The 18,294-nt window shown below is 49.8% G+C and overlaps 1 protein-coding gene and 1 long non-coding RNA gene across 8 annotated transcripts in view; one reads left to right on the plus strand and one right to left on the minus strand.

The window, feature by feature from the left end:
* The window catches only part of SMAD1 (SMAD family member 1), a 118,243-nt gene extending 101,888 nt beyond the window's left edge, over positions 1 to 16,355 (minus strand). For 3 of the 7 annotated variants that reach the window (XM_060179011.1, XM_060179005.1, XM_060179012.1), the window contains exon 1: positions 16,219 to 16,355. The gene's annotated coding sequence lies outside the window, so the exon portion shown is untranslated. Of the gene's footprint in view, positions 1 to 14,794; positions 14,899 to 14,947; positions 15,071 to 15,155; positions 15,277 to 15,693; positions 15,819 to 16,218 lie in introns of those variants that run through there. The other 4 variants (XM_060179009.1, XM_060179007.1, XM_060179006.1 and 1 more) reach the window with 4 other exon arrangements.
* LOC132534655 (uncharacterized) lies at positions 15,119 to 17,601 on the plus strand. The gene is made up of 3 exons (XR_009546393.1): positions 15,119 to 15,233; positions 16,675 to 16,789; positions 17,248 to 17,601. It is a non-coding gene; the product is annotated as an uncharacterized LOC132534655 (long non-coding RNA).
* The last annotated feature ends 693 nt before the right edge of the window (positions 17,602 to 18,294 follow it).

The raw sequence follows: 18,294 nt of genomic DNA on the forward strand, positions 1-18,294 counted from the left end.
CAGACCTGATTCACCGCTTGTGAAGCGACTCCCCTGCAGGTGGGGAGCCGGGGCTCGAACCGGGATTCTTACGCAGGTCCTGGCGATTTGCGCCACCTGCGCTTAACCCGCTGCGCCACCGCCCGACTCCTGCAGGGAAAAATTTTTAAGACCGCTTTATTTGCTTTTATTTTTGAGCGTGAGAGACCAGAGCTGAGTCGCCTTTAACGGCACCTGCAGCCCCGGGGACCCTCACCTGGGGACCTGGGGACCCTCACCTGGGGACCGGCTATTCTCTTCCACGACCCTCTCCCTGGGCACAAGATGGAGAAAACTGAGCCCTGGGACTCCTTCAAGTCTCACACTTTGGACAGGTGAAACCCCACAATGCTCATCTCAGAGGCTGATTCACAGCGGACAGGACCAATCATGGAAAAATAGCGTCACCAGATCTGGCAGATTTGGAGAGAGGAGGAGAGGGACAGAGAAAGCATAGCAGGCCTAGGTGTGGCAAAAAGGACAGTGGATGAGAATCCCACTTCAGCTAGCCTGTCCGCTGCCCCAGTCACCCCCCCTTCCATGGCTTCTCACTCGGCCTTGTGGGGTATCAGCAGCGCCGTCCACTTTCTTGAAGAGGCCCAGTAGAGTTTCCACCCTGCCTGCGGTCAAGGGCACAGAAACACAAGCTCAGCCAGACGGGCAGCTGTGTTGTTCCGAATCCGTCTGCACATTGGTCTGATGTAGAGAGAAACGTAAGTGCTCAGCAGACAGTCCAAACCTTGCTGACAGGCCCAACAAATGGAGAACTCAGCCACCGCCTTTAGCTTCTGCCCTGGACCCCTGAATTTGAGAAAACTGTCCCAACAAAAATGGGTCAAAGCACCCATCTTTCAACCAAGACTAACAGGAATGATGGACCGGGTTCTGTTACCACAGGCTCCCTTGCCAGTAAGACTGCTTCTTCCCCCGAAGCAGAAATGGGGTCTCACATATCTACACGAAGGAGAGCGAGGGGACCATATGCTGACTAACATCAACTGATCAATAATGATTAATATCAGGGCTGGGGAAGAGAGCATAGTGGTTACACAAAAGATTTTCATGCTTGAGATGCCAAGATACCAAGATCAGTCTCTGGCATAACCATAATCCAGAGTTGAGCAGTGCTCTGGTAGAAAAAAATAAATAAAGGGGGCCAGGCAGGGTCACACCTGTTGAAGTGCACACATTATAGTGCACAAGGACACGGGTTCAAGCCCCTGGTCCCCACCTGCAGGGGGAAAGCTTCACGAGTCGTGGAGCAGGGGTGCAGGTGTCTCTCTGTCTCTTTCCCTCTATCTTCCACTCCCCTCTCAATTTTGTCTCTAATAATAAAGATTTTTAAAAAAATTTTAAATAAAAATAAATAATGTGCATGCATGTGTATATAGAGACAGCTTAATCCTGAACAGCTGGTCAAGGCAAACTCTCCCACGTTTCAATGCAGACAACCACCACTAAATACCATGTGGGTGCCAATCACTTAAGGATACTCATGTCCATTTGGCTCATGGGGAACAGAAAAACAACTCACTCCCAACAAACACACCCTCAAACTTGGACAAATTAAATCACAGCCCTGAGTACACAAACACAGGGAAAATAAAGAAGTTGCTATTGATTCCACCAAGGCTATCGAGGAGACAAAAAAAGCACAACAGGAAGCAGAGCTAGAAGAACTGGCAAGCCACTCAGCCACCCTGAACTTCACTAAGGGGTGAATACAGGACGACTTTTTTTTTCTTTATTGGGGAATTAATGTTTTACATTCAACAGTAAATACAATAGTTTGTACATGCATAACATTCCCCAGTTTCCCATATAACAATACAATCCCCACTAGGTCCTCTGTCTGACAGGACGACTTTTGTGATTTAAAATGTTCTCTCACTCTTTCTCTCACTCTGTGCACGCACGCATATATATATACACCTACATATGTATGTATTCCAAAAATTAAAAAACTATGCATGAAAAATCCACTACTTATAGAATGTATTTGTATTTCTTTTTCATATTTTATTTTGTTTTACTAGTTGTTTATAATGAGAGATGCAGAGAGAGATCAGAGCACTGCTCAGCTCTGGCTTATTTACAGCGGTGCTGGAGATTGAACCACAGATCTCAGAGTCTCAGAGTTCCTCTGTTAGCTTAACCCACTCTGGCTTGTTACCGGCTCATGATATACCACACATTCAGATGGGCAGCGTCACAACCAATCCAGTGCCATCACACTGTCACCATGACCCCTCTACCACCCCTCCCACCCAAATTGCAGATATCTGCAGGGCTTTTTGTTTCTCTGTTTGCTTTTGCTGGAACCTGCACCTCACATGTGCAATATCACCACCGTCCTCTCACCCCCTGCCACTTAAGAGAGAGACACCGCAGCACCGAAAACTTCATCCATTGACATAGCATCTCCCATGCGGTGCCAGGGCTCAAACCTGCGCCCTGCACATGGAAGCACAGGCACCCTACCACATGAACTATCTCTCTGGCCCTGCAGAGCGTGTTTTCCTTTTTACATGTCTTTTTTTCTTTTTACATCAGAGTGATACCTCATTGCATTAGTTTCAGGTGTGCCTTGCACTGAGCTCACCTCTGAGATTCATGTCCTCATCACAGCAGGTCCCTGGCAGCCCTGAAAAGAAAGAGCACCTCACTTCCTTCCGGGCAAGAGTGAAATCTTTCTCTAGGGCCATGGGACCCATCACCTGGGGAGAAAACCTGGGCGGGGGGGAGATGGTAAATGCTTATGCCTAAGTCTGCACTCCCTACCCCCAACTTTCAAAGATTTACTGCATGGAGAACCTTTGCTTATGGTACTTTAACATGAGAAAGTCAGCTGCAAATTTGCTCCCTGAAAGGTTGCTTTTGTGGTAGTTATCAAGTCCATAAGGTTGTTCCTAAATTTAGGGTTTCTGCCTTTAAAGCCAGGATTAGAAGGGCTCTGACTGCTTCTCCGCCTCCCTAACCCTCCCAGCCCCTGCTTCCCCCAATCCCTTGGTGAAATGACACAGATCAACAGATGTGGTTCAATAATCAGACCTCCCTGCCCTTCTGACACCGATAAGATCCCTGCCAGAATCATCCAGAACTCTGTATGCATTACTCTTTAAAAAAAATTCAAAAAAAATCATCAATAACAAATGTTGTAAGATAAGCCATAGATAAAGTCAAAACACTTATTTTTCAAAGTGCTGGGCAGTTTTAAATATCTTTTTTCTAACGGTAAAGGGCATTCTTCTCAGTTCAATTACACTTGGCTTTTACACACACACACACACACACACACACACACACACACACGCACACAACCTTTATCTGCGACTGTCAGGCAAATGCTTTATCTACCAATTCCCAAACTTGGTATTTCACACTTGATTACCAGAATTCCATCACTTAACTCTCCTCAATACATTCAGTCCATTAGACCCCCGTAACACATGACCCCATCTAGATTGGATTTGACAGTGTTCTCATCAACACTCTAGGCTCTAAAATCACATTGATTTTTATAAATAGCAAACATTTTCTGGAAGCAGGTTCCGTGCCGTGTCCTTTCCGTCTTCTGAACTTCGCTGACTGTAAAATGCAGCCCTCCCCCATCTCAACACCTCCTAAATGGGATACTGACAAGCAAGCAACAGTGAATCAAGCTTGGCAGTTTTTTCCTGATAGCATGTGAACTCACATCTTACGAATGGGCAGCAGCTTAACACTGGGCGAACTGTGGAAGGATTATTCTTCTCATCGGACCAGGAGGGTGAGAGAAAGCTTATGCTATCTCAACAGTTTCCTACTAGGACCCAGACTTCAAGCTGAACAATCTGACTCTAGACTCTCTTCTTAAAACTTGTGGCTTTTAGCCACCAGGTTCCAGATGCTACCATGATGCCAATTGGACTTCCCTGGACAGATGACCCCAGCAATGTGTCTGGAGCCCTGCTTCCCCAGAGCCCTGTCCCACTAGGGAAAGAAAGAGACAGGCTGGAAGCATGGATCGACCAGTCAATGCCCATTTTCAGCGGGGAAGCAATTACAGAAGCCACACCTCCCACCTTCTGTACCCCATAATGACCCTGGGTCCATACTCCCATGGAGTTAAAGAATAGGAAAGCTAGAAAAAGGACCACCAATGTGTCCTAGAGCTCCAATTCCTCAGAACTCCGCCCCACTAGGGAAAGAGAGACGCAGGCTGGGAGTATGAATCGACCTGCCAATGCCCATGTTCAGCGGGGAAGCAATTACAGAAGCCAGACCTTCCACCTTCTGCATCCCACAATGACCTTGGGTCCATACTCCCAGAGGGATAAAGACTAAGAAAGCTATCAGGGGAGGGGGTGGGATATGAAGTTCTGGTGGAGGGAACTGTGTGGAGTTGTACCCCTCTTATCCTACGGTTTTGTCAGTGTTTCCTTTTTATAAATAAAATAAAAATAAATAAAAAAAGAATATGAAAGCTATCAGGGGAGGGGAGGGGATACGGAGCTCTGGTGGTGGGAATTGTACCCCTCTTATCTTATGGTCTTGTTAGTGTTTCCATTTTATAATAAAAAATAAAAATAAATAAAAACTTGTAGCATTGCCTTTACTGATTTACTTTGCTTATCCCATGTGTGAGATAGGTTTCACATGAAAGAGAGAGAGGAAAGAGAGAGACAGCGAGAGAGAGGGAGAAAGACAGAGAGAGGGGGAGGCAGGCAGGTGTGAGCCAGATCATCACTCTGGAACCTGTCGCACTGGAGACTGAATGAAGTCTGGGCTCCGTCAGCGGGACTACTACATCTCTTAGACAATCTGCTAATCAGAATGGGCTCTACCAAGCCTTCTCTCCAATCTCACTATCAGTCACCAGGCGATACTGGAAAGGAATAATGACCCAGCCTACCAACAGGACTGCGCCCTGCTGTCTACGCTCAGGCTCTGGGGCCTTAGAGATAGCTCATGGGTTAGGGCACTTGCCTGGCCTGTGTATGTGGCCTGGGTTCAAGGCGCGGCACCACGCAGCAAGTTCTATACCAAGGGTGGAAGCTTCTGCCTTCTTTCTTCAGCTCTCTGCCTCTCTGAGTGAGAAAGAAGAGCAGCCCAGCAGCCTGAGGGCTGGCACAGTCGATAAAATCTCAGCTCTCAAGTGGAAGGCCCTGCATTCCCTCCTTGGCATCACATGTGCCGGAAAGATGCTCTGTTTTTTTTTTCTCCCTTTACCTTCTCAGTGATAACTGATAAAATAAATCATTAAAGACACATAGAGAGAAGGGGGGAGAGGGAGGGGAAGACACGCCCAAAGCAGTGAAGTACTCATGCAGAAGGCCCAGGCACTGCAATTAAAAAAATAAAAGGCTGTGGAGAGTGATTCTGCAAAAGACTCTCATGCCTGAGGCTTTAAGATCTCAGGTTCAGTCCCAGCACCACCATCAGCCAGAGCTGAGCAGGACTCAGACCTGTATGTCTTCTTCTCTGACTCTCCCTCTCCCTTCTCTCTGCACCTCTCACTTAAATAAATAAAATACTTAAAAAATAATAATAACTGTACAGACTCAGATTCCGGGCACACCAACTGCTAGTTCTTCCCAAACCTCCGACACTTCCTCATCCAGTCAAGGATGCGTCTGTGTCATGCAGTGCAGGAGTAGGAGCTCAGACAGGGCCCCTCTCTAGCCCCCCAAGACCCCAGGTCACTATCTCCGCCATCTCAACTTGCTCTCTCTTCAAGGAGATCTCATCTCCTTGGAAACATACTCAGAGGCATGAGAGGAACTTTCGTGCCTAGGTTCACCACAGTCACTGTGCCCTGACAGCCTCCCCCTAACACGGGACCTTCTGGACCAGCTCCTAGACTCTTCCCCCCACCCCGGTTTCCTGCTTTCACTGCTCTCACACCTTTTTTCCAGTTCCTTCTTTTGTCTCCTCCAAGCACGCCTCTCCCTTGAACTGATTCCAGTCTGAGGACTTCAGGAAAAGACCCACCCACTGACTCTCAGTTTCTCTTTGTGTGTCTCCATCTCCCTTATCTCTCTCCTCTCTCTCTTCTCTCTCTCTCCCAGAATACCCAGACACCCTCAGAGTTTCTGGTCCATGGATGCTGGAAGTACAGGCAAAGGCCCAAATCCATAGCCTAAGCTCCAGTGAGACACTGGACCATACATGCACAAGGACCTGGGTTCAAGCCCCCAGCCACCATATGGAACCACCAGACACAGGGGAAGCTTCACGAGTAGTGACATGGTGTTGTGGTGTCTGTCCTTCTGCGTCTTTATCTCCTTCTCTCTCACCCTCTGTCTGAAAAATAAAATAAATAAGTAAAACAATCCACCAGGAACTGTGGCATCTTGTAGGGGGAGGGGTGGGGAAGGGACACACACCCTTTTACTTCTGTGGTCAACTTCAATGTGCATTTATTTATTTTAGATAGGACAGAAATTGAGAGGGGAGGGAGAGATAGAGAGGGAAAGAAGTGGGGTCAGGTGGTAGGGCACCAAGTGAAGTGCAGCGGAGGGGGGAGTCGCTTCCCAAGCAGTGAAGCAGGTCTGTGGGTGTCTATCTTTGTCTCTCCCTATCTCCCCCTCCCCTCGCAGTTCCTCTCTGTCCAATAAAATGGGGACGGGGGGACTTTGAGCACCAGGAGCAGTGGATTCGTCGTGTAGGCACTGAGAATCAGCAATAACCCTGGAGGCAAGAGAGAGAGAGAAGGGGGGAAGAGAGCTGCTTGCAGCACTGCTTCACTGTGTATGAAGCTTCCCCCCCACACACAAACACAGTGGGGAACGGGCCTTGAACCCGCAAACCTGCTCACTATATTAGATGTACTCAACGGGGTATGCCACTGCTTGGCCCTTTTACATTTTTTAAGTCAGCCTGTTAATTCCAGTGTGTCATCTGCACAGTTTCTTCCTTCCACAACTAATTCTTCCATAGTCTTTTTTTTTTTTTTAATCCAGTACCAATGAATGAACTTAAGGCCTCAGGCTTTGTCATACAGCTAAGAATCCTGCCCAGTCTAGTTCTCAATTTTTTCAGAGACAGAGGCAAGAGGGAGAGACAGACAAGAGAAAAGGGACATCACAGAATCACTGTGTCATCCATGGTGCTCCCACTGCTAGTGACATAACAGCAAGGTATATGCTCCCCCCCATCCCCACCCCCGCCTCTTTCTCCACGACTCCCAGGCCAGGTAACAGTGACTGGCTCACAAAGCCCCAGCTCCCTGCCTTGAGAGTCTTCACCATACCGGGATCGGGACGTCCTTTTTCACTCCTGCATCCAAGATCCACCTGCATGTCCAGAGACCTTTGGTGACTCTCCCACAGCTGCTTATTCTGGTCCTCTAACACACCACCACCCACCTACCCTTCTCTCCCTCCTCCCACGCTGAGACCCACTGAGCACACCTGCCCTGGTCGAGCAGAGCTGTCCAACTGCCACCAGACCAGCGCTGCCTGGGACACCACAGCCACATGTGGACACCAACGCTTAAAATAAACGCAGATTTAAAGAGGCCATTCTCAGGGGCCTTTTAAAGGCTCAAGCAGTAACTTGCAGTTTGTGGCTCCCATTCTGGACGATGCATATAAAGGAAGTTCCGTCACTTCAAAAGTTCCTCTGGACAGTGCTGCTCTGGGGGTGCTCACTCACTGGTCTCCCCTCTCCTCCTCTGCCCAGAATGGCTCCCCCTTCCACCTCAGCAAGCCGCCCCCCGCCCTCCCGCTGCAGTGAACTGTCTGCGTAACTTACTCCTTTATCACTGCGTGTAACAACTCCTGTTACACACTGTCACTGCACTTAACTTAGCGATTCCGCACCTTTCTTCACTGACTACAGAGACACAAAGTACTGACAAATGTCCACAGCACAAATGAAGCTCCTATTTATGTCCAAGCTGCATAAAACGCTCAAACAAGGGCGCATTTAATAGCCTTCTCCCATGAAAAAGACGCTTTCTTTCAATCGAAACAAAAGACCCTGCATTTATCCAACTAAAGAAGGACTTAATTTATTGTCCAATTATAATACTTGAAAGATAATTAGTCTCCTCTCTCCCCACCCCCTTTTATTGTGATGCTTGAAACTGAAAGGAAAAAGGTCTGAAAAGACTTCCACTTTGCCTGAACACACCGAAAGGAAGCCACAAAAGAGAGTGGAGGAAAAGAATTTTGGATAACGGCAGTCCAATCTACCACGCCACAGACCTGGGTGCTTACAAGTTAATACCGCCGCTTATCTGAACAGCTGGTATTGAACAGAAAAGAAATTTCAGAGAATTGCCAAGTCAGGATTCCCTGAAGCCTTAGAAGGCTGGGAGCTTTATCTTCAAGAGACCATCTTGGGCTGGGCAATGGTGCACGTGGTTGAGCACACACATTAGCATGATCAAGACCCGGTTCCAAAGTCCCCTCCCCATCCACACCTGCAGGGGGAAATGCTTCAGGGGCAGTGAAGCAGAGCTGCAGGTGTCTCTCTTTCTCCCTCTCTTATCTCCTCCTCCCACCACAATTCTCTGTCCTATCAAATAAAATATATTAATTTTTAGAACGTAGAGTTAATTTAAAAGGGGGGAGCAGTCTTAACTAAAGTTCTGAACTGAGCTCATAACAGAAATTAGAAAGATGCTCAGCTGTAGTTCAGGGCTGGGAAGACAGCATAATGGTTCTGCAAAAAGATTCTTGTGCCTGAGGCTCAGAGGTCTCAGATTCAACCACCAGCACCACCATAAGCCAGAGCGGGGCAGTACTCGGATCTTTCTCTTTCTCCTTTCTATCTCTCCCTGCCTCTCCATCTATATAGCTTTCTCTCTGTAGCTTTCTCATTAAAAATAAATAAATGCGGGGGCCAGGTGGTGGGACACCTAGTTGAGCAGGTATTACAATGCACAAGGACCCGGGTTCAAGCGCCCGGTCCCCACCTGCTGGGGGAAAGCTTTGTGAGTGGTGAAGCAGGGCTGCAGGTGTCTCTCTGTCTCTCTTCCTCTAAATTTCTGGCTGTTTCTACCCAACAAATAAATAAAGATAATAAAAATATATAAATAAATAAGTGGGGGGGGAAGCACTGTGGTTTCAAGTAACTTCCTCCTCCTCTGCTATTGTCAGTGAACTGGAATTGTTTGTCAAGACACCCAGCTTCTCCCCTCTGGCAAGTGGCTTTCTGTAGGGAGGTGGACACTGTCCTGAGCCTGTTGGCGTCGGCACAGCAGTCAGGAAGAGCTTCAAGGGGCACTCTCGGCCTCCGGGTCTAGCTGCACACCCTAAACCTCACACCCTCTCCACGACGCTTACCCAAGTGGAGGGCGTTCATTTAGAATCAAGTAATCGCATCCGCGCGACTTGGCGGAGTTTTCCCTTTTAAGGAAGTTGCTGGAGGATCCGTGTTAAAACACACTCCAGGCCTTTCTGCTGTAACCCAGATGGCAGACGACCAAATGAGACAGAGTAAAGGCACTCCTGGCTCTCAGTGGAAAGAAATAGAGAAATGAGAGAGATTGCAGTGTGGGCCAAGAGATAGAGACACCCCACTTATTTTCAAAGCACACCCTGTCGATAAGCTTCGTAGTAGTAGGAATAATATCAATAATAATAATAATAATATCACTAATAATAATAATAATAGTAATAGTAATGACAGAATCAGAATGCCAGAGATACTTCACCTGGGCAGTGGACCTGCACTGTCATGCACAGCAACCAGGTTCAAGTCTGGATCCCGCCGAACTAGAAGAAGCTTCAGTGCTGTGGTATCTTTCCCTCCCTCCTCATTTTTTCTCGGTTTCTGTTTTTCTATTTGGAAAAGTCTTCCCAGAGCAGTGAAGCCTCAGCAATGAGCAAAAAACAAAAACAAAACAAAACGACCTAAAACTAGAAGCAGAGATGCTGAGTTAGTGACCGCTGGGAGTTGCCAGGTGGGTGACCTGCAGTGTAAAGGCACCGTGCCCCTCTCTGTGCCCCCTACCCAGCCCCGGGCATCTCCTCCATTGGGCTCTGGCCCAGCATAAGCCTTTAAAGAACTTATTATCAAAAATGAAAGGGGGGAAGAAAAAGAGAACTGCACGGAGACACACCATCACTAAGAACACTTCATCAGCCACACGGCAATTTTATGTTATGATCCGCTGTCACATTTCTCTACCTTTTTCTATGTACACTATCATTCCCCCCCTCCCTGACCTTTCAAATTTGCTCCCTTGCTCCACCCCTGAGTGCCCCAAACTGTAGCTTTTTGGTTAAGTATGTGGCCAAGAGCAGAGATGGCTACCTCAGATCGCCCTAACTTAACTCTGACTCTGCCCAATCTGAGGGCACCATTTTCTGCTAAGGTCCTGTGAATTAAGTTACACATATAGTTGTTCTATCTTTTAAATTAAAAACTACCAATTTTATGATGGGAAAAAAATTCACTCTCTAAGGTTGTCTAATCTGATCCCTACTTGGTTCAATCACTGCTAGATACAAAAAAACGACCTCACACACACCCCTAATTCTCCTTGCTGGTCCCCACCCCTGAACTTACACTGGACATGCTCAGACAAAGCCTCAGGGAAAATCATGTGTGGTAAGACACACACACACACACACACACACACACACACACACACACACACACACACACTGGCTCTGGCTGCCCCTCTTCTTCCAATCAACAAACAGGGGACTCTGGACAGGTCAGTCATCTCTCCTGGGCCTCACTCTGCTCTTTGTGATATGCTCCACCTGGAACAGAAAGCTTCCAAGACACTTCAACACAGAACACTTCAACTCTGTGAAGGAAGTCACAAAGCCCAGTGTTTATGAAAATGCTTGGCAAGGCCACGGTTGCCTTGTGCCTGGACTACCCTGAGATTTGGGTTTGTGCTCCCAGGTTCGGCCAGCAGCACCACTATAAGCCAGAGCTGAGCAATGCGAGAAAGAGAGAGAGAGAGAAAGACAGAGACAGAGAGACAGAGAGAGAAAGAGACAGAGAGAGACAGAGAGAGAGAGACAGAGAAAGAGAGGGAAAGACAACACAGCACCGAAACTTTGCCCCCGGTATTAGAGATGTTTATCTCTATTGCCAGGCTTATCATGGGGGAACAGCATCTTCATAAGGACTCCACCACTTCTGAGGCTTTATTTTTCCCCTCCCTTTTGTTCCTGATGGAGACAGAGAGGAAGTGAGAGGGAGAGAGCAAGAGAGACACCTGTAGCACTACTCCGCCACTCTTGAAGCTTCTCCCTTGCAAGGAGGGACCTAGAGTTCGAACCTGGGTAGCACATGGTAAAGTGCGCACTATACTGGATGCAGCATCAATCTGCCGCCAGATTTTCTGAAGTTCCCAAAAATGTAGTAAAAAGAGATGCTCTGTAGTCACACTGCCTTGTTCATATCTCAGCTATGATCATAAATCAAACAGCTACTTCTGTAGCCCGAGGGAAGTCCCTGGATCACTGGCTTCTTCATGTGTAAAATGTAACAGTAACAACAAACAGGAAACGCTGAGACTGAAAAAAGACTTGTATCAAAACCAAGCAGCTGGGAGACGGCGCAGCAGTTGAAGCACAGGACCTGCACCCTGGGTTTACCCCTGGTGCCAAATATGCCTGAATCTGGGGTCTTGTCTCTGAGCACATGGCACGAATCTTAAAAACACAAAAAGCACACACACACACACACACACACACACACACACACAGAGGCTACATTTACTTCTCCTGCCCAAAGCTGAAAAGCAAAACAGACTTCAACCAGAAAAAAAAAAAATCGTATTTTATCCAATAGCTTGGAATATTACTATAACAAGAGCAGCCAAATAATTGTGACAAATGTTAATCGATGGATCTCTTTGACCAAATTTTGGTAACAAATGGAGAAGTAGCTACAAAGCTGAAGGATGAGTAGAAAGAGAGGAGAAATGGTTTGAGCTCAGCCTCCTCCAACAGAACCTTCTACAATGATGGGAACAACCATACGATCACGGCCCCGTGCTTGTGCCATGGGTACTGAGACAGCCTTTTTTAAAAAAATATTTATTTATTCCCTTTTGTTGCCCTTGTTGTTGTTTTTTTATTGTTGTAATTATTGTTGTCGTTGTTGTTGGATAGTACAGAGAGAAATGGAAAGAGGAGGGGAAGACAGAGAGGGGGAGAGAAAGATAGACACTTGCAGACTTGCTTCACCACTTGTGAAGCAACTCCCTTGCAGGTGGGGAGCCAGGGGCTCGAACCAGGATCCTTACGCCGGTCCTTGTGCTTTGTGCCACGTGTGCTTAACCCGCTGCTCTACCGCCCGACTCCCAGGCTGAGACAGTTTTTGATTTCTATTCTTTTTTTAAAAAAAATGTTTATTTATTCCCTTTTGTTGTCCTTGTTTTATTGTTGTTGTTGTTATTAATGTCATTGTTGGATAGGACAGAGAAATGGAGAAAGAAAGGGAAGACAGAGAGGGGGAGAGAAAGACAGACACCTGCAGCCCTGCTTCACCGCATGTGAAGCGACTCCCCTGCAGGTGGGGAGCCGGGGATCCTTAAGCAGTCCTTGCACTTTGCGCCACCTGCGCTTAAGCTGCTGTGCTATGGCCCGACTCCCGATTTCTATTCTTTTTTAAATAAATGCCTTACTCAATTACTGGACAGAGATAGAAACTGGAAGGGAAGGGAGAGATAGAGAGGGAGAGACACCTACAGACCTGCTTCACTGCTAGTGAAGCTTCTCCCCCTGTGGGGCGGGAAGAAGTGGAGGGTGGCAGAGCTGGGGCTTGAACCCCGGCCCTTGTGCCTGACAAGATGCATGTTCAGCCGCCCAGACTTCTAATTTTTATTCTAATCAGCTAAACGTTAAATACATACATGCGGCTGTGGCTACCTTTTTGAATGCACAGGTCCAGAGAAACCACAGGTTGAATAAGGGGCAAATCTGGGCGCTTCCTTTCCCTCCACGGTTCACATGTTCAAGTTAAGTCTCTGCAGTTGAGACCTCATAACTACAATCAATCGAAGAAAGAGCAAGACCACTGACACAGCTCCAGAGCAGCCCAGGCTAGTAAAAGGATCGGCACTGAGACGCAAATGGTCCTTCAGTGCTTTAGAAGGTCCCCAAGGTCAAGTTAAATTCAAGCTCACGGGAGCACAATTCAGCAGTCAGTCCAGAGCTGCAAAGGTCCTTTGCCAGAACCCCAAGAGCATCTGTCTTACCACAAGCAAACAGAAAGTTCCTTTACCGCTCAGATTCAACATTGCTGGGCTTATCTTTGATAATATCCCTACCCCCCAAGAAATCCCACACTGTGTATGCTCTTCTCTCTTTGAGAAAAGCTAGCCAGGCTGGTCCTTTCCACTCTACACAGAGCCCGTGTACCACCCATCTGCAGAATAACGCCAGACTCTTCCTGCTCCACTGCTCCTGTAATACAGTTTAATTATGATGACTGAACTAACGGGCTGACATCATAGACTTTTACAGGCTCACCCCATGTCATCCTGATGTATCATTTTGCACCAGTTCAGTGCTGTAAATCAATTTAAGATCTCAGGCAGGTTGAAAAGGCTGGTAATGATGCTTTCTCCGCTGTCTCTGGAGACTCCACATCATACACAACTTACATTATTTATAAAGCCTCCGCGATGCCTCCATTAGCCCTGGAAGACTACACAAATGAGGTCCTTTATCCACACAACTCTGCCTTGATTATGCAGGCGGCTTTGGCTTCCACAGACGCGAGCAATTACACTCAGGATCCTCCTTTTTTTTTTTTTTTTTCCCTCCAGTCTTCCAAGTTATTCAATTTGTCTATAACCCAGAATTGCTAGAAGTCAAAGTGACAAGCTTGAATTTCATGTTTGTACTCATAAATGTAAGGGGGGGTGGGCAGGAGGCAGAAGGATGGTGCTGAGAGACAAGAAAGAAAGAAACCTTACATTCCAAGAAGTAGAAGAGGTGCATATTTTTAACTGCCTAAGGAAACTGTCATCTCTCTTAACAGGCAAAGGTCGCCAACCTTCCAACTATAGGAAGGAGACTGCAGAAAGAGAATAAATAGATTTAGTTACATACCTACAGCCCCAGAGCTGACCGCTACATGAAGGACAAACCCCTACCCTTCGCAAGAAACCGACCCGGCCTGAACCTCCTCGGCTTGGGCTTGCCCAGAGCCCACGCTCACGACCGTGGTTACAGTTTCCTAGAATCGTAGCGTTACACAGACGGAGCACCACCTGCAAAGAACTATCAAGTAACTACTACAGCGGGGAGAGGCGGGGACTCAGCACTCCAATCCGTGCGGTGTAGCTAGGCCCCGCACCTCCGGAAAACCAATGTTGCAGAAGCCGTACACAAAATACTGTTGCGAATAAGTACCTTCACCCCCACGCGGCACCTACAGCCTTTACACCTACCGGGTGCGGGGGTCGCGGGTGGGTGGGCAGCGACCCTGGGTTCTGCCTCCATTCCTTGTCAATCAGTGGGGGCTCCAGCACCCCTGACTTCCCTCCGGGCCATTGCAAAGAACTGAACAACAGCAGGAGAAAGCCAACGGGCCCGGGAGGGGAGACAGTTTCCTTCTTACCCAGGTGCAGGCAGGCAAGTCACCCCCTCTTCTCCAAGCCAGGTGGGCAGAGCAATCCATTCCGTGATTTCACCGTGAGGAGTGGCCGCCACAGGAAGACAGACAGACACCCAGACAGACACCCAGACACCATGACCCCTGCCGTGGCATCCCCACACATTCCGAAACTTTCCCAGGCAACGTAAAGAGGGGAGGTCGACTGACCAGAAAGTAGGGGTGGGGGGACCCGGAAAGTCAGGGCACTCACGAGAACGTGGTTTTGGGGGTATTTTTTTTGGTTTTGTTTTTCCTTTTTCCTCCTCCGGGTAGGGGATCCGAGGCGCGCGCCAGGGTTTGCAGCGGGAAGCCGAGCTGCCCCGTGAGTGCATGCAAAGAAAACCGAAAAAACAGAAAAACAAACCTGCCTGCGCTTCCAAATAAACAAAAGCCTCAGCTCGCCGGGTGGAGGGGAGAGGCAGCCGCCGTAGCCCGCCGGCCGGTCGCCCGCAGTGCGGAGGGGACGCGCCCGGGCCTTCTTAAAGCCCCGCCAGCCCGCGCCGGGCGCTCACACCCCCGCCCCCTGGCCGCACCCCTCCCCCGGCCCCCAGCAGCCACCCCCAGAAACTCACAAAGACGGGCAGCCGAGCAAAGGAACAGTTGTTCCCGGCGAAGGCGCACATGCACATGCAGTGAGGCAATCGAATCCGGTAAAGGGAAAGGAATGAGCCGGCGCTCCGGGGCGCGGGGGGCGGAGGCGGAAGAGGGGGCCCCACCAGGACGCGCCCCGCCGGCGTTCCCGGGGAACTTCGGGGCCAGCTCGCCTTGACCTCGACCCCCCCCCCCCGCCATACATACACACACAACACCCCTCCACCCCACACACACCGCGGAGAGGTTCAGCGCCGGGAGCCCGGCCGGGCTGCGGAGGGGAGGAGGGGGCCCTCCAGGGAAGGGGGGCTCCAGAGGAGAGAACCCCCGCTCCGGACCAGATGGGCGCCCCCGCGCGCTGGGGGGTGGGCGGCCCGGGTCGGCGCGGGACACAATGGGCCCCTGGGCCGCGCGGACCGGCCTCGGCCCGACTGCAGGAAGGGAAAGAGAAACGGGGCGCCGGCGGAGGACAGAAAAGGGCGGGGGGGGGGGGCAAGGCGGCTTCTCCGCAGGCAGGACCTGGGGTGCAAGGGGGGAGTCGAAAGCTTCCCAACAAAGACTCCCGGGGACCCCGGATCGCGCCCGGGCAGGAGGAAGGAGGTGGCAGGTTCGCCCCGGGAGGCGCCATCATGGAGGGTGCAGAAGGGGGACCACGACCGGCACCCTTCCCCCGCAGGGCAACCCCCCCAACACACACACACACACCACACACACACATCACACACACGCTCACACACACACCACACACACACTCACACACACAAACACACACACCACACACACACAAACACACACACACCACACACACACACACGCTCACACACACTCACACACCACACACACACACACCACACACACACACACCCCACATGCACACACCACACACACACACACACACACACACCCCACATACACACACCACACACACACACACACACACACACACACACACACACTCCTGCGCGCCCCCAGCCCTGCACGATGGCCGCGGCCCCAGGCCCGGGAGGCGGGGCGGCGGGGGCGCGGGGTTCCGCTGGGGTTTACCGGCTCTGGCGGCGCGCCCTCCGCGGGGCGCACGGTGGCGGGGAGCGGGGAGCGGGGTCCCCGGCCCCGGGGCGGCCGGCCGGGCGCTGGCTCGCAGGCTGCCTCCCCGCACGGCCGCTTCCTACTGCTCCCACCCGGCCGCCGCTCGCGCCCGGAGCCTAGATTGATCTGGTCGCGCTGGCGTCAGGGAGTCGGAGCCGCCCTGCCTCCACCCGGCCGCGGCCAATACCCGGCGCGCCCGCCGCCCGCCGCCAGGGGTCCCCTGCACGCTCCGGGCCGCCCGCCCGCCCGCCCGCTCGCTCACCGCTGGGGCGCCCCCCACCCCAACACCACCACCACCACCTCTCCCCCAAGTCTGTCCCAGGCGCGCCGGGTCCCCGCGGCCCAGCTGCACACTTTGCAAGTGGACTGGGCGTGGGGGGAGTGTTTTTAACTTTATTTTGTTTGATAAAACAGAGAAATAGAGAGATCCGCAGCACTGCATCACCGCCCGGGAAGCCTTCCCTTTACAGGTGGGGGTTGGAGGCTGGAACCCACGTCCTGGCACATTGTAACACGCGTACTTAACTAGGTACGCCACCGCCCAGCCCCTTATTTACGTGTTTTTAGTGGGGTTTGCTCTGCTTTCCAATCCCCAACGCCGTGCAAACCCCAGCAGCAGCTGCACAGCCCGGTGACTGGTTGTGCAGAATCAATCCTGTTCCTGCCACTGCAGGTCCTAGGAAGGTCAGGCGGCTGTCACGACTCTACTTTTTTTTCCCAACTTAAAATAAAAACGGGTGGTGACCCACTCATTTGAGTGAGCAAGAACCCGGGTTCGAGCCCTCGGTCCCCACCTGCAGGGGGAAAGCTTCACGAGTGGTGAAGCAGGGCTGCAGGTGTCTCTGTCTCTCTTCCTCTCTGTCACTCCCTTCCCTCCCAATTTCTGGCTATCTCTATCCAGTAAATAAATAAAAGATAATATGGAAAAAAAATTAAAGAAAATAATAATAACTCCTATTTACTAATCCCATTTTCATCGTCATTTAGAGAACACCGGCCTCCCACAATAAAAGGCGACGAGCGCTCCTCTGCCGTACACACCAATGACCTTTTTGCAAGCGTTCGCGTTTCTCTTGGCCAGATCCCCGGAAGCTGCCGTGAAGCTGAGGGTAATTACCATAATGTGGATTTATGTTTAGAGGTGAATGATTATTCTGAGGAATACATTCCACAAGAATAAAAAAAGTGTTGTTAGCACCAATATAAAGGAAATAACTCTGTCGTGTGCATCGACTTATTCCTCTTAAAATTCTCATTCCTAAAAGATCTTGTTCTAAATCCTATGTTTAATAATTTACAACAAATTCCATAAAACTGTATATAAGAATGGTGAATTGTAGATCAGAATGTTTCTGCTGATTTCTTCTTGAATGGTTTGCATGCTTGCTGGCCACTTCTTGGGCCACCTTTCATTTTCCTAGAAGCAGTTTTGACACAGTTCATCATTCCTGCTCTTTGGAATAGCCACCCCTGAAGGCCTTCCTTGCTTTTTTCACAGTCTCTAGCCGTTGTCTCTGCTCAGAAACCCCCCCCCCCCACACACACGCACACACACACACACTGGTGAATAGAATATGCTATAGTCACACCCTGGACCATTATTCAGTCACTAAAAGGAATGAAGCAGCTATAGGTGCTACATGGGTGAACCTTGAATGTACCCCTAAGACACGAAAGCCCACGGGGCAGGGCGGTAGTGCAGCAGGTTAAGTGCAGTGGCAAGGACCAGTGTAAGGATCGGGATCCGAGCCCCTGGCTCCCCACCTACAGGGGAGTCGCTTCACAGGCGGGGAAGCAGGTCTACAGGTATCTAGCTTTCTCTCCCCCTCTCTGTCCTCCCCTCCTCTCTCCATTTCTCTTTGACCTATCCAACAACGACTACAACAACAATAAAACAACAAGGGCAACAAAAGGGAAAATAAATAATAAAAAAAATTCTAAAAAAAAAAAAAGACACAAAAGCCACTCAAGAAAGGCCACAGCTTGTATGATTCCATTTATATGAAACATAAAGAACAGATCTGCGGAGACAGG

Source organism: Erinaceus europaeus, chromosome 19 (genome assembly GCF_950295315.1).
Source record: "Erinaceus europaeus chromosome 19, mEriEur2.1, whole genome shotgun sequence".
NCBI classification, from domain to species: Eukaryota; Metazoa; Chordata; class Mammalia; order Eulipotyphla; family Erinaceidae; genus Erinaceus; species Erinaceus europaeus.